Below are 15617 nucleotides of genomic sequence, written 5' to 3'. Positions count from 1 at the left end.
CTCCTTTTCTGTTTCAGAATTTCAAAGGCATTACAGGTCGAAAGCAGTGCCAGCCTGTTAGTGGTACCTACACTGATTAAATCCAGCCTATCGCAACCACAGCTTCACAAAAGCTCTTTTTGTCAATTAATAAAATGCAATTAATGGTATCATTGGAAAACTCCTGCCACTTTAATTTAGAGCCATTTAGAGCTTCAATTTAGAACTATGTGCAAATTTTAGGATATGAATTCTTTATCTGACATGATTAACAGCACTTAATTTCTGAAGGGAAAAGAGAATGTTGACCAGAAACATAAGCCGTCACAATCATTGTCCTTTTCCTTCCTTCTCTACACACACACACACACACACACACACACACACACACACACACACACGTGCAGCCCAGTTCAGTTCCAGTTACCCAGCAGCCACACTGTCTCTCTTTCCTGTGGAAAACCTGATCCCTCCACGCTGGAAAAACCTAGGGTATGCTAAAGTAGGATACAAATTCTAAGGCCTTTATTGCATGATGGTCCTTTTGAAATATTCATATTGATCGGCCCAGTTCCTGTGAGAAAATAGGTTGTTTCTCTTGTTCTCCTAGGTATAGGTCATCTGAGCAGTTGTCTTTTTTTTAAATCTACGCATTTCCCTAAGGATAGTGAGAGGATGATTTAAATGGCAACATTACCTGCTTTAGGCTAGATTTTCAAAGCTACACCTGGGGAGTTAAAAGCGCAAATCCTGTTATTGTTACAGGATTAATGCACAGAAGTCCCAGAATGCCACTTTGGGAAATGTAGCCCAGGAATAGTGTTTTAATGTACTGAATGTTATTTTTAGACCCAGCTACAGCCCAATTATCAGCTGGCGCATCAAAAATGAGACAAGACAGAGAACTGTCTTTAATCCAACATTCTAATGAGGTTTTTGGTGTTTGTGTTTCCTCAGCACTTAGAAATCTGGATATTTGGAGGAAAAAGAAAAAAGAGAGTACAGCAGCTACCTCCTACCTGCTCTGTTGCTATAGAGGCTGCTAATGTTACTTAGATTATTGGTTCTATAGAATGTTTTAGTATAGTTTTATTCCCCTTTAGGAGAAGCAGGTAGTATGAAAAAGAGGTATTGAATCATGGGGACCTCTTGACCACACCATAAAAAGCTGCAAATCAACCACAGCATACTAATGATTTCAAGGCAGCAAGTCAGGGCTCCTTCCATCAATTGTTTCTATTTCTGCTTTTATACATCTTATATTGTTGTTCAAAAATAACTATCTGTAAAAGGTCTTCCATTTGGCGTAACTTTGCTTCCAAGTTGCCCTGTGGGCATCAACCAACATGTATTGATTCTCTAGATTCCTGCTGTTGGGTTTTATTAAACTGGGGTTGTCTTTCCTTTTGGCCTCTGAGTAATTGTATGGATCAGAGATGACCACATCGCTGTCTCTAGACTAAATCTAGTCTGATAGATGAAGCCCTAAGTACCTTCTGTTATCTCAAAAGGCATAGTTTCTTCCTAAAAACGACAAGCATGCCTGCATATATCTTTTTCCATGTGGGACACAGTGGCAGGGCTACTCTGGTAAACTCTGGGTTTTCACTTGGTCGGTAAGGAGAGTTTCACTTGGAACTCGCCCTCTCTTTGGCTACCATGGATTCATAGACCCCACAGCCAGCTCAGCAAACAGAACTGAACCCCTTTTGCACCACGGGTGACCACCAGCTTTGAGCCTGCTTTTCAGAGCAGTGGTGAGGAGGAGTAAATGAGTAACATTCTAAGAAGCACATAGCACAGTACATGGCACATTGCAGGCTCGCTGAGTTAAGGAAGAAGCAGCACCAATGCTTTCTAAATTCATCTTTTGTATTTATGGGTATTTTTCAATTTACAAAATTATTTTTGCACATTATCTCATTAGCAAAACAGTGATTAGGCTTGTTAATGTCTGTGGTGGGTGTTCGATGTGGGTTTAATGTGGAGCTAACTCAAGTTCCATGACGGCTTTTCCTGTGTAGTTTGTACATAGAGGTTGGGCTATAAATAGGACTGGAATAAAAGCTCCATTTCAGTTTCTGGGGCATTGTTCACATCATAACCACTATTCATCTGCATTTTTTCATCTCTGAAATGGAAGTAACTGGATCCTAAACACTCAAAAACCAGAAGAGTGCTCCCAGTTGATTATTTGAAAATTTTAAAATAGAGTAATTTAGTAATTGTTATGAATATTTACTCTTGATATGACAATAAATTAGGCAACATGATATATATACTTTATGAATAGTTCCTCCTCTCAAGGAACACTCATTTAAGAACTTCTAGGATGCTTATGTACACATACGTTACCAAAAATAAAAACTTATCAGCACCTAGCACAGTAGCACACCTAATATCTTATAATTCCATGTATTCATGGAATAAATACGTAAATGAGTGAACACTACAAATCACCCAAGGCAAATTAAAGTGTCAGTAGGTGTGAGTAGAACAGCCTAAGAACCTGTTGCCCCATCTATAAAACGAGAAGTAGCACTGCCTTGGAGAACTGTTATCAGGCTAACGTGAGACAATGCATGTGAAGGATGGCGGTGGGCAGCCTTCCAAAACAGTGCCCAGGGATCCTCACCTCCTGGTTTTTATGTCCTGTGTACCAGTAATCCCCGCCCTTGAGTGTGAACTGGTGACATCATTCTAACGAATAGAATATGACAGTCATGATGGGCTGTCACTTCTGTGATTAGTCACAAAAGACTGTGAATTTCATCTGCAGCACGCTCTCTCTTGCTGTCTTGCCAGTGATCTGTTCACGTGGCAAGAGATTGAGGTAGACCTCTGACAAATAGCTCATGAGGGACTGGGGCTTTAGTCCAATGGTCCACGGGGAACTGAACCCTGCCCAAACCACATAAGTGAAAGCAAATTTTCTCTAGAAGCCTTGAGCTGACCACAGCCCTGGGTAACACCTTGACTATGGCCTTGTGAGAGATCTTGAAGCAAAGGACCCAGTCAAGCCACAGCAGGACTCCGGACCCACAGAAACTGGGAGATAATAAATGTTGTTTTAAGGCTATTTTGGTTTGGGGGTAATTTTGTTATGCTGCAGCAATAGGTAATGAATACAAGGACCTATGGCACCATGGCCATTGTAAAATATGCAATACACAGGGTGGGGCAAACGTATACTAACATTTATATGTATGGGAGTAATACAAAAATTAATCATTAATAACACAAGAATAAACTCTGTGTTTTGTGTACTGTAAACCTACTTTTGTCCCACCCAGTACAGAGCCCCTTTATTTTATAGTGGGGTTGTAAATTATAGTGGGCTTACCTACAAGACTAGGCTTTTTAAAACTAGCAAAGAGAATTATTGGGTTGCCCTTACTACAGAGAAGAGCTAACGAGTTAGTCCAGGGAAGGGAATGAATGGGATCCGTTCTGCTAGTAATCACCTCAGCAAATAGCAGGGGCTAATCCTTATGACAGCTAGCATCAAACAGCAGTGATGAAGAAATGTCTTCCATTACACAACTGGTGGGCAAAGATGCAGTTAAACCCATCACTTCTGAGCAGGGGTTGAAATGGCAGTGGTCTCCAGGAGCCACTTCCATAAAACACGGGGAAAGGCAGTGCTTAGTGTGACCCCTGGCCTTGCAGAAATTAAGTGATTCCCTCAGCAGTCCTATTTGGAACTGTTCTCGTTGCCTGCTGTAGACAGTTGGCTCTTAATCCATTTTAGAGAAGCACTTTCTGTTCCTTGGATAAAAGGAAGTTCATAAATTTCAAGTGCATATTACCATACATGCATGGTTCTGTTTGGGCACAAGCACGTTGTTCTTGTCATAAATTCTGATTCAGAATGGGAGCTGGGGATTTACCATCTCACTCTTTATAGTTACAAGATAGACTGAACTGATTACAGGAAGAAATATGTAAGCTTTGAAACTGTTCACACCAGTGATGTGGCTCAGTAGCTTATAAAAGTGGCAAATAACAGCAAGCCAAAAGAAGCACATTTCAGGAAAGATTTGACTTTTAAAAACACAAGGTTGGTCATGTTCAGAACCCATGTTCAGAGCAGTTGTTTCTCTTTGGAGCCTGGGATTCTCTCTCCACTGCCTATTGTTGGGCTATGGTCCTTGGAAACACATGTTTACCACCCCATAGCCTGCCCTCATCACTCCAGAGTTTCTAGAACCCTGTTCTAGAGGGTGGTACCTCCTCTCTCTGAAGGGCAGTTGCTCTGGGTAATAGAATTTTCTCAAGTCCCTACATTTTCAGCCACAGATATTATGCATGTGGGGTAGGGGGGAGGAAGGGCTTGGTTGTTTTAGCCAGTCCAGAGGGATCTTGAACCCCATTACAGGCTTCTGTTTTCCTTTAACCAGGATATGAGGCAGGATAATACAGGCACTAAAATGGAAGGCGATGTACACAGACCCCAGGGATGAACCCCAGCCTCACTGTTTACTAACATGAGCCCTGAACAAATTGTTTAAGTCCTCTAAGCCTCAGTTTCCTCATACAAAAAAATAGAAATGATATTACCGCCTCACTAAATTGAGGTGAAACTTAAATGTGATAATCCATATAAAGCACTTAGCATTGTACCTGACACACAGTGAGTACAACGTAAATGTTAATGTTTACAGTATCACTAGAGGCCTGATGCACGAAATTCATGCAAGGGGCTCGGCCCTCACAGCCCTGGCTGCCCCGGCCAGCCCTCGCAGCCCCAGCTTCATCCGAAGGTCGTCCAGACGGTTTTCCAGAATATCATCCAGACAGTCGTGTGGCTGTTTTATCTAATTAGCGTATTAGCTCTTTATTATATAGGACTAGTGGCCCAGTGCACGAAATTCATGCATGGGGGATAGGGGGGGTCCTTCAGCCTGACCTGCACCCTCTCCAATCTGGGATCCCTCTCATAATCCAGAACCACTGGCTCCTAAGCACTCACCTGCCTGCCTGCCTGATGCCCCTAACTGCTCTCCTGCCTGCCTGATGGCCTAACTGCTCTCCCCTTCTGGCCTAAACCCCCTAACTGCCTGTGCTCTCCCTTCCTCTCTGAACCTTCAGAGCCTGGCACAGGAGTGCTGAGAGCTCTCCACCGAGGCCCCACCCCAATCCTGACGATCCCCCCTCCGGGCCTGCGTGTGCCTCTGCCAGGGGGGCCGCCCCCAGCAGCACCCTCATGTCCTGATGGCACAAGTCCCCGCCCCGGTCCCCTCCCAGCAGCTCCTGCCTGCGCGTGCCTCTGCCTCCAAGTCAGCGTGATGTTAGCACTGGGCAGGCCTGTGCGTGCCTGCGCTGGGGGTGGAAGTCCCCGCCCCCGTCCCCACCCACCAGCTCCTGCCTGTTGACCGGTTGTGACTGGGACACCATTAGGACCAATTAGCATCTTACCTCTTTTCATATATAGTTTTTTTTATGTTTTTAATGCCTTTTTTTTCATGTCAAAGTGTTAGCTCCTTGAGGGTAATGAATGTTAGGATTTTAAAGACATGGGTTTTTAAATAGTTGGAGATTTTGGAGTAATTTTTCAGTAAATATACCTAGCTAAAAACAAAATCTCTGCCTAGCAGTTCTGAGAATGTCCTCTTTTCTATTTAATCTACATTCCTTTCCTTGGTGATCTCATCCCCTTGTGACTTTAAGTACCATCTGCTTGCTGACAACTCCCAAATTTATATTTCCAGCCCAGATCTCTTCTGCAACTCCAGATGCTGGTGTCTAACTGCCTACATGACATCTTCATTAGGATGGCTAGGAGGTATCTCAAATTCAACACATCCAAAGCGGAACTCCCACTCTTCCCCAAAACCTGCCCCACCATAGTCGGTATATCAATTGGTGGTAATTCTATTCATTCAGGTGCTCAAGCAAAAAACCTTGGAGTCCTTCTTGCACTGTTTTTCTTTCATATCCTATGTCAAATTTATTAGAAAGTCCTATTGGTTCTATCTTCAAAATACAGGCAGTCCTCAGGTTACGTCGGACTCAACGTACATCGTTTTGTGGTTACGTCGCCATCTCCCACTTATTTATAAAAAAAAAAGTTCCGTCATTTCAACGTATGTACATATGTGCTTTATGTTTTTTATTATTTACTGTATTTACCACAAGTAAAGGTAAGGAATTGTTATTTTTCTTTTAAATTTTTTTTTACTGTTTCACTTCATTACTGCTGTGTATGTGCTCCATGTGAGTGATGTAGGTGCTTATGTAGGTGGGTTCCGACTTACGGTAAAAATCACATTACGTCGCACCATAGGAACAGATCTCCAACGTAACCCAAGGACCTACTGTATATCTAGACTCTGACCATTTCTCACCACTGCCACTGTCACCTCCCTGGTCTAAGTCATCATCATCTCTCATCTCCAATAGCCTTAGTTTAGAAATAAAACTATTTTGAAGTTATTTTAACTATATATTCTGAACCTTTTGTGAATAAGTCATATCATCCTGAAGTACTCTCTAAAGTGTATTTCCCCAAAGCAAGAACATTTGCCTGGAGATCAAAGATGGCTGCTGACGGGAAGGCAGGCTGCAAGATAGTGTGTGAGTGAGAGAACAAAAGGAGAGTGTGTGGACGTATGGAGAGTGTCTATTTGTGAGTGAGGGACAGCTATATTCCAAGGGACAGTTGGGGACTGCCAGACTGGGCTCCCCTGACCGGACAGCCTACACTGCTGCTGAAATCTCTCCCAGAGCGACCAACTAGGCCGCAGAGACCACGCCATATTGAAGGGGAGAGTGGCTGTGATCGAAAATCTAGCCTTACCTTCAACCGGGAAGAATCGGATACCTGCCAGGACCTTACAACCACAACACCCAGGGACCAGGTGCGAACCCATGAACACCGCGTCTCAAACAGTGCAAATACACAGACTAGGATGAGTTCTGCACTTTCTCATGGAAAGGTCAGATTTCGCCCAGAGAAAGATGAGGTCTGCAATCCAGACTGGAGGGAGAAACACATTCCGTGGGATCTAGAGGTTCAGAGGATGTCTGTGCACCACCAAATCCACAGCATTTGTGGCCAGCGTAGTCTGTGAATATGGAAGGGGGTCCACAGGGCTGCTGGCAGGAGGAAACTCTAGAAATCAACCCACAGCTGGGCTGGGCACAAAAAGGCAGCCTGAAGTTTTACCAGTATACCAGCTGCACTGTGCCAGGGGAAAAAGACGTGCACAGAGACATGTGAAGAGTCGCACGCAGTGCCGGGGCAAAAAAAGTCACAAGTGCCCGTGCTTACTCTGGCTCTTTTTTCTCTTTAAATCCTTGCTTTTGATTACTAAGCCCAGTACATAGGATCATCCAATTAAAAACACTCCCAGAGACTGCAGGAAAAAGTTGTTTTTGTGAAACCTGGGGATCAGAGTGGGGAGAAACAATCAGAAAACCAGTTCTGGGGCAGTCCATTCCCCCAACCCAGTATTAAGTGCGGCAGGGAAAACAAAATCTAAATACTAGTTAGAGAGGACTTATAGCCCCAGATGTCAATACAGAAACACTGCCACCCAGGAGTTGAATCACAAATTGACTCTTGTGTAAACACAACTAAAGGCAGGCTAAGAAACAAAGAAAGAAAACAGGATTGTGGTTTACGACACAGAGGAGCGGTGGAATGCAGGGAACTTCAATATTGTCCTGACTACCTGACAGGAAACAGGCGTGCCAAACAGAACAGTAGAGGAAGTGAATGACCTTCACTACTGCACATTTTTATTTTTTATCTTTTATTTAAGAAACTAATTTTTTTTCTCACTTGATTTTACCTTTTTAATTATTATATTTTTATTTTTAATGAGTATTATTACTACTATTATTTTACCTTTTTTTAAGTTTCATTTTATTTTCTCTATTTTATTTTATTTTGAGATTAATGTTCTACATTCTATTTTCATTTTTCCTTTAGCATCATTTTACTCTATTTCAATTTTACCTTTATGCCAACACTCTCTTCCTTGCTTTTCCCCTTTGTTGTCCTATTTCTCTTACCCTATTCCTGCTTTAGACTTTCCCTATTCCTTCATTTTACCCCCTGTTAAAAATTCATCCCACTTATATATCTAATTTCTGATCCCCTGCTCCAAATCCATAGACACTTCTCTCTTCTCTTTCTTCACTATCCAATTTTTTTCTCTCTTCACTTTTTTGTTGGTTGTTTTTTTGTTTGTTTTATGTTTTCTCTTTTATTTTGTTTGGCTTTTCCCTTCTTTCTCTCTGTCCTATTGTTGTTCTTTGTTTGATAGTTGATTAGATTGTGTGTGTTTTTTGTTTGTGTGACTGTTTCTATCTCTCTCTTTTTTTTTTTTTGCTTCTGTTTTTCCTCTCCTTGCTTGTTATTAGTTGTTGTTTGTAGTTTGCATTCATCTCTGGGTGTTAGATATTTGCATTTTTTATTAGTTGCTGTTATATTGAGTTTTCTCCCCATTCTTTTTTACTCTCTTTCTTTTCTCTCTTACTTTTTCTCCCTTCCTCAGTATCATTTTTGCACTCTTTCTTTTTGTTATTGCCTAATTCTCTTTTCTCTGGTGGTCACCTTTATTTGGGGTTATTAGTATTGTGAATACATTTGTGTTCAGTGCCTTTTGTGTTGTGCCTTGTTGTGTTATATTTTGTGCCTTTAAGTCAATGCAGGAGAAACCAGACACCTGGAGAGGAGAGATCATGGGGAGACAAAGAAACACCCTGAATTTGAAAGAAAAGGAGGCATCACCAGAAAAGGAAGTAAACGAAATAGAGGCAAGCAATATGTCAGAGAAAGAATTCAGAAAAATGGTCATAAGGTCGCAGAAAAGGTTGGAAGACAAATTCAACAATATGTGTAAGAACCAAGAAGGAATGAAAAATGGCATCGCTGCAATAAAGAACTCAATAGAAAGCATCAACAGTAGACTAGAAGAAGCAGAGGACCACATCAGTGAGCTAGAAGACAAGGTAGAAAAAAATACACAAGCAGAGCAGCATCTAGGAAAAAAATTAAAAAGCAGGAGGAGAACCTAAGGGAACTTTGGGACAACACAAAACAACATCCGCATAATAGAGGTGCCAGAAGGAGAGGAAACTGAGGAATACAAAACCTTTTTGAGAAATAATGACAGAAAACTTCCCTGACATAGGGAAGAAAAATCCCACATGAGTCCAAGAAGCTCAGAGTCCCAAACAAAATGAACCCCAAAAGACTGATGCCAAGGCACATTATAATTAAATTGGCAAACACCAATGACAAAGTAAGAATCTTAAAAGTGGCCAGAGAGAGACAGAAAGTTACCTATAAAGGATCCCCCATTAGACTAGCAACTGATTTCTCAACAGAAACACATCAGTCCAGAAGGGAATGGAATGAAATATACAAAGTCATGCAAAGGAAGGGTCTGAATCTAAGAATACTGTACCCAGCAAGGCTATCAATCAAAATTGAAGGTGAAATCAGGAGCTTCACAGACAAAAAAGGACTAAGGGTGTTTATTAGCACCAAACCAGCAATGCAAGAAATGCCAAAGGGTCTGCTGTAAAAAGAAGAACTAGGAAGCGAAGAAGGAACACAGGCATAAAGAATAAAAATGGCGACAATAATAATTTTAAATGTAAATGGATTAAATGGCCCAATCAAAAGACAAAGGGTAGCAGAGTGGATAAGAAAACATGACCCATATATCTGCTGTCTACAGGAAACCCACCTCTGAAAAAAGGACTCACACAGACTGATGGTGAAGGGATGGAAAAAGGTTTTTCAGGCAAATGGAAATGAAAAAAAAGCTGGGGTAGCAATACTTATATCTGACAAATTAAATCTCAAAGTGAAGGCCATAACAAGAGATAAGAAAGGCCACTTCATAATACTAAAGGGAGCAATCCAACAAGAAGATATAACTCTGGTAAACATATACGCACCCAATACAGGAACATCCAAATACATAAAAAAAACTTCTGGAGGTTATCAAGGGAGAGATTGATAGCTATACAGTCATAGTAGGGGCCTTTAATACCCTACTAACACCACTGGACAAATCCTCTAAACAAAAAATCAGCAAAGAAACATCAATCCTAAATGACTCACTAGATCAGATGGAATTAATTGACATCTTCAAAACATTTCACTCCAAAGCCACAAAATATACATTCTTCTCAAATGCACATGGGTCATTTTCAAAGATAGACCACATACTGGGACACAGGCAAAGTCTCTTCAAATTCAAGAAGATAGAAATCATATCAAGCATCTTCTCAGATCACAATTGCATAAAACTAGAAATCAACTACAATAAAAACTATTTAAAAAATCAAACACCTGGAGACTAAATAGCATGCTATTAAACAATGACTGGGTTACCAAAGAGATCAAAGAAGAAATAAAAAGCATCATGGCAACAAATGACAATGAAAACACAACAATCCAAAATCTATGGGACACAGCAAAAGCACTCTTGAGAGGGAAGTTCATAGCTCTACAGGCCTACCTCAAAAAACAAAAAACAATGTTAATAAATTATCTAACCATACAACTCAAAGAATTAGAAAGAGAACAATAAGAAAAGCCCAGCATAAGCAGAAGGAAGGAAATAATAAAGATCAGGGCAGAAATAAATGACATAGAGACCAAAAAAACAATACAAAAGATCAACAAAACCAAGAGCTGGTTCTTTGAAAGGATAAACAAGATTGATGAACCTCTAGCCAGGCTCACCAAGAAGCAAAGAGAGAGGATCCAAATAAACAAAATCAGAAATGAAAGAGGTGAAGTAACGACTGAGCCCACAGAAATACAAACGATTATGAAAAAATACTGTGAACAACTCTATTCTAACAAAATGTACAACCTAGATAAAATGGACATATTCTTAGAAAAATACAAGCTCCCAAAACTCAACCAAGAAGAATAAAAAAACCTGAATAGGCCAATAACTACCGAAGAAATTGAAACAGCAATCAAAAATCTTTCAGCAAACAAACGCCTTGGTTTGAACGGCTTTACAGGAAAGTTCTACCAAGCATTCAAAGAAGAACTAAAACCTATTCTCCTCAGATTATTCAAAAAAATTCAAGAGGAAGGAACACTTCCAAGCTCTTTCTATGCAACCAGCATTACCCTAATCCCAAAACCAGATAAAGACACCACAAAAAAAGAGAACTACAGGCCAATATCCTTGATGGACATAGATGCTAAAATCCTCAACAAAATTCAAGCAAATCAGATTCAGCAGTACATCAGAAAGATCATACACCATGACCAAGTGGGATTTATTCCAGGGATGCAAGGATGGTACTATATCCGCCAATCAATAAACGTGACACATCACATAAAGAAACGGAGAGACAAAAATCACATAATCATATAAATTGATGCAGAAAAAGCATTTGACAAAATCCAACACCCTTTCTTGATAAAAACTCTCAGCAAAGTGGGAATAGAGGGATCATACCTCAATATAATAAAAGCCCTATATGATAAACCTACAGCCAACATCATACTCAATGGGCAAAAACTAAAACCATTTCCCCTAAGAACAGGAACAAGACAGGGATGCCCACTCTCACCACTCCTGTTCGACATAGTACTTGAAGTATTAGCCATTGCCATTAGACAAGAAGAAGAAATAAAAGGCATCCAAATTGGAAAAGAAGAAGTAAAGCTGTCCTTATTTGCAGATGACATGATATTGTACATAAAAAACCCGAAAGACTCCATCCAAAAACTAATAGACTTAATAAATGAATTCGGCAATGTAGCAGGATACAAAATTAACGCCAAGAAATCTATGGCATTTCTATACACCAATAGTGAACTTACAGAAAGAGAGACTGAAAAAGCAATCCCATTTACCATCGCACCAAAAAAATTAAGATGCCTAGGAATAAACTTAACTAAGGAGGTAAAAGACCTATACGCAGAAAACTACAGGACACTGAAAAAAGAGATAGAGGAAGACATAAACAGATGGAAGAATATACCATGTTCATGGATTGTTAGAATCAACATCATTAAAATGTCCATACTATCCAAAGCAATCTATAGATTCAATGCACTTCCCATTAAAATACCAATGGCATATTTCACAGACCTAGAAAGAACTCTCCAAAAATTCATATGGAATAAAAAAAGACCCCGAATAGCCGCAGCAATCCTGAGAAAGAAGACCAAAGTAGGTGGGATCTCAATACCAGATTTCAAGCTGTATTACAAAGCCACTGTTCTCAAAACAGCCTGGTACTGGCACAAGAACAGACATATAGACCAATAGAATAGAAAGAGAATCCAGATATCGACCCAAACCACTATGCTCAATTAATATTGGACAAAGGAGGCATGAACATACAATGGAGTCAAGACAGTCTCTTCAATAAATGGTGTTGGGAAAATTGGACAGATACATGCAAAAAAATGAAACTAGACCACCAACTTACACCATACACAAAAATATACTCAAAATGGATACAGGACTTAAACATAAGACAGGAAACCATAAAAATACTAGAGGAATCCACAGGCAGAGAAATCTCAGACATATGCCGAAGCAATTTCGTCACCAATGCCACTCCTAGGGCAATGTAAGCTAAAGAGAAAATAAACAAATGGGACTACATCAAAATAAATAGCTTTTGCACAGCAAAAGAAACCATCAACAAAACAACAAGAAAGCCCACTGTATGCTAGAACATATTTGCAAATGTTACCAATGATAAAGGTTTAATCTCCAACATCTACAGGGAACTTTACAACTTAATAAAAGGAAGATAAATGATCCAATAAAAAAAATGGGCAACGGACCTAAATAGAATCTTTTCTAAAGAAGACAGAAGGAAGGCCAAGAGACATATGAAAACATGCTCAAAGTCACTAATCATCGGAGAAATGCAAATCAGAACAACAATGAGGTACCACACCTCACACCTGTCAGAATGGCTATCATCAACAAATCAACAACTGACAAGTGCTGGCAAGGATTCAGAGGAAAAGGAACCCTCCTTCACTGCTAGTGGGAACGCAGACTGGTGCAGCCACTGTAGAAAACAGTATGGCACTTCCTCAAAAATTTAAAAATGGAACTGCCATTTGACCCAGTAATACCACTTCTAGGAATATATCCCAAGAAAACAGAAACACCAATCAGAAAGGATATATGCACCCCTATGTTCATAGCAGCACAATTTACAATAGCTAAGATTTGGAAACAGCCTAAATGTCCATCAGCAGATGAGTGGATTAGAAAACTATGGTACATCTACACAATGAAATACTACACTGCTATAAAAAAGAAGGAATTCTTACCATTTGCAGCAGCATGGATGGAACTGGAGAGCATTATGTATGCTAAGTGAAATAATCCAGTCAGTGAAAGAAAAATACCACATGATCTCACTCATTTATGGATAATAAAGAACATTATAACCTGATGAACAAAGAGGTAGATACAGAGGCAGAGAAGCATCGAACAGACTGTCAAATTACAGCAGGAAGGCTGGGGAGGGTTGAGGCGGGGGGAGGTAAGAGATCAACCGAAGGACTTGTATGCATGCATATAAGCATAACCAGTGGACGCTAGACACTGGGGGGCAGGGGTGAGGGCATGTGCCAGGGGGTAGGGGAGGCCGGGGGAAGGTGAATGGGAGCGGGGGAAGGAGACATATGTACTACTATTTGTAATACTTTAATCAATAAAAAGAAAGAACATTCTTCCATGCAATCACAAACAACTCTTTAAATTAGAAAATCAGCATTGATGTGACACCATCATCCAATCTCATTCAAATTTTGCTAATTGTCCCAAGGATGTCTCTTTCTCCTCTGTGATCCAGGTTACTTTCAAGAACACAAGTGGTGGTTAGCTATTATAACTCTTAAGAGAACTTTAATCTAGAACCGTGGTTGGCAAACTGCGGCTCGCGAGCCACATGCGGCTCTTTGGCCCCTTGAGTGTGGCTCTTCCACAAAATACCACGGCCTGGGTGAGTCTATTTTGAAGAAGTGGCGTTAGAAGAAGTTTAAAAAAATTGGCTCTCAAAAGAAATTCCTATCGTTGTACTGTTGATATTTGGCTCTGTTGACTAATGAGTTTGCCGACCTCTGATCTAGAACAATTTGTCAGTCTTTCCCATCTTGCAGGCTCTAGACACTCTGTAGGATGTGATACATTCTGTAGGATAACCTCTGTCCTAGTCCATTCAGGCTGCAATAACAAAATACCATAGACTGGGTAGCTTAAAAACCACAAGCATTTATTTCTCACAGTTCTAGAGGCTGGGAAGTCCAAGACCAAGGTGCCAGCCTGGTTCTGTTTTGGCAAGGGCCCTCTCCCTGGTTCATAACCGTAGATTTCTCACATGGAGGAAGGAGGTAGGGATCTCTCCAGAGCCTCTTTTATAAGGCACTAAGTCCATTCATGAGTGCTCCATCCTCATAACTTAAACAAAGGTCCCGCCTTCTAACACCATCACATTGGGTGTTAGGACTCCAGAGTGTGAATTTTGGGGTCATACAAACATTTATACCATAGCAACCTCCAACATGAAATGTCTGATGTTTCCTCATGATCAGACTCAGGCAATTCATTCTTGGCAAGAATTTCACAGAAGCAATGCCTTGATCTTCTCAGTGTATCACATTAAAACAGACACAAAGTCAATCCTTCCCACAATGGTAATGTTAACATTAGTCACCTGGTCCTGTTGAGGTCTGCCAGATTTCTCCACTTAAATTTGCCATATTTCCCTTTGTAGTTGATTAATATTTTATGTGAAGTTATTCCCAGCTGTCAAAATACCCTATTCTTCATGAAATCTTCACTGATCAACCTTAGTAGATTGAAAACTTTAACCAAAACCAACCACATCTGTAAAGGTTGCCTAGCAGCAATTCTCTATTTCCATTATTCCTTATATATTTACTAGTTGGCATTCTAAGGTAAGAACAAGCTTTCTCTTCTCATTTATTTATATTAGTATGGACTCATGGGTTCCTTTTATATTTAATGGGCTATAATTCCATTATTATAGTTTTGTCTGCTAAGAATGTTCCTGATTTGGCTAGTGAGAGGCCCTATGTCCTTTTGAAATGTCCGCATCATTCATTGAGCATTCTCTTGTTTTCCAGCACAAGATTATGTTCTAGGTTCATCTTATACTTTCCATGCCCTTACCCTGGAATCAGCCATTGGCCATTTCTTCAAGGACCCCTGGCTTCTTTTAGTGTAGTATGATATTTAGAAAACAATATCTGAGTGCTCATTGTAGTTCTTGTTACTAGGGTGGCCTTCTTCCAAGCCCTCTCAGTGGACAGAGCTAGGAGATATATATATGTACACATACACAGTTTCTGGGGCATTTTTCATACCATGACCACTATTCATCTGTGTGTTTTTTTTTTCCACTGAAATGGAAGTAACTAGATCTTAACATTCAAAAACTAAAAGAGTGATTCCTATTATATATTTGAAAAATTTAAAAATAGATTAATCAGCCCTGCCAGTGTGGCTCAATTGGTTTAGCATCATCCCATGAACCAGGAGGTCATGGTTCGATTCTTGGTCAGGGCACATGCCCAGGTTGTGGGCTCAATCCCAGGAAGGGGTGTGCAGGAGGCAGCTGATCGATGTTTCTCTCTCTTGAAGTTTTTA

This window comes from Plecotus auritus (genome assembly GCF_963455305.1).
Source record: "Plecotus auritus genome assembly, chromosome: 6".
Classification (NCBI taxonomy): Eukaryota; Metazoa; Chordata; class Mammalia; order Chiroptera; family Vespertilionidae; genus Plecotus; species Plecotus auritus.
This window is presented reverse-complemented; position numbering follows the sequence as displayed.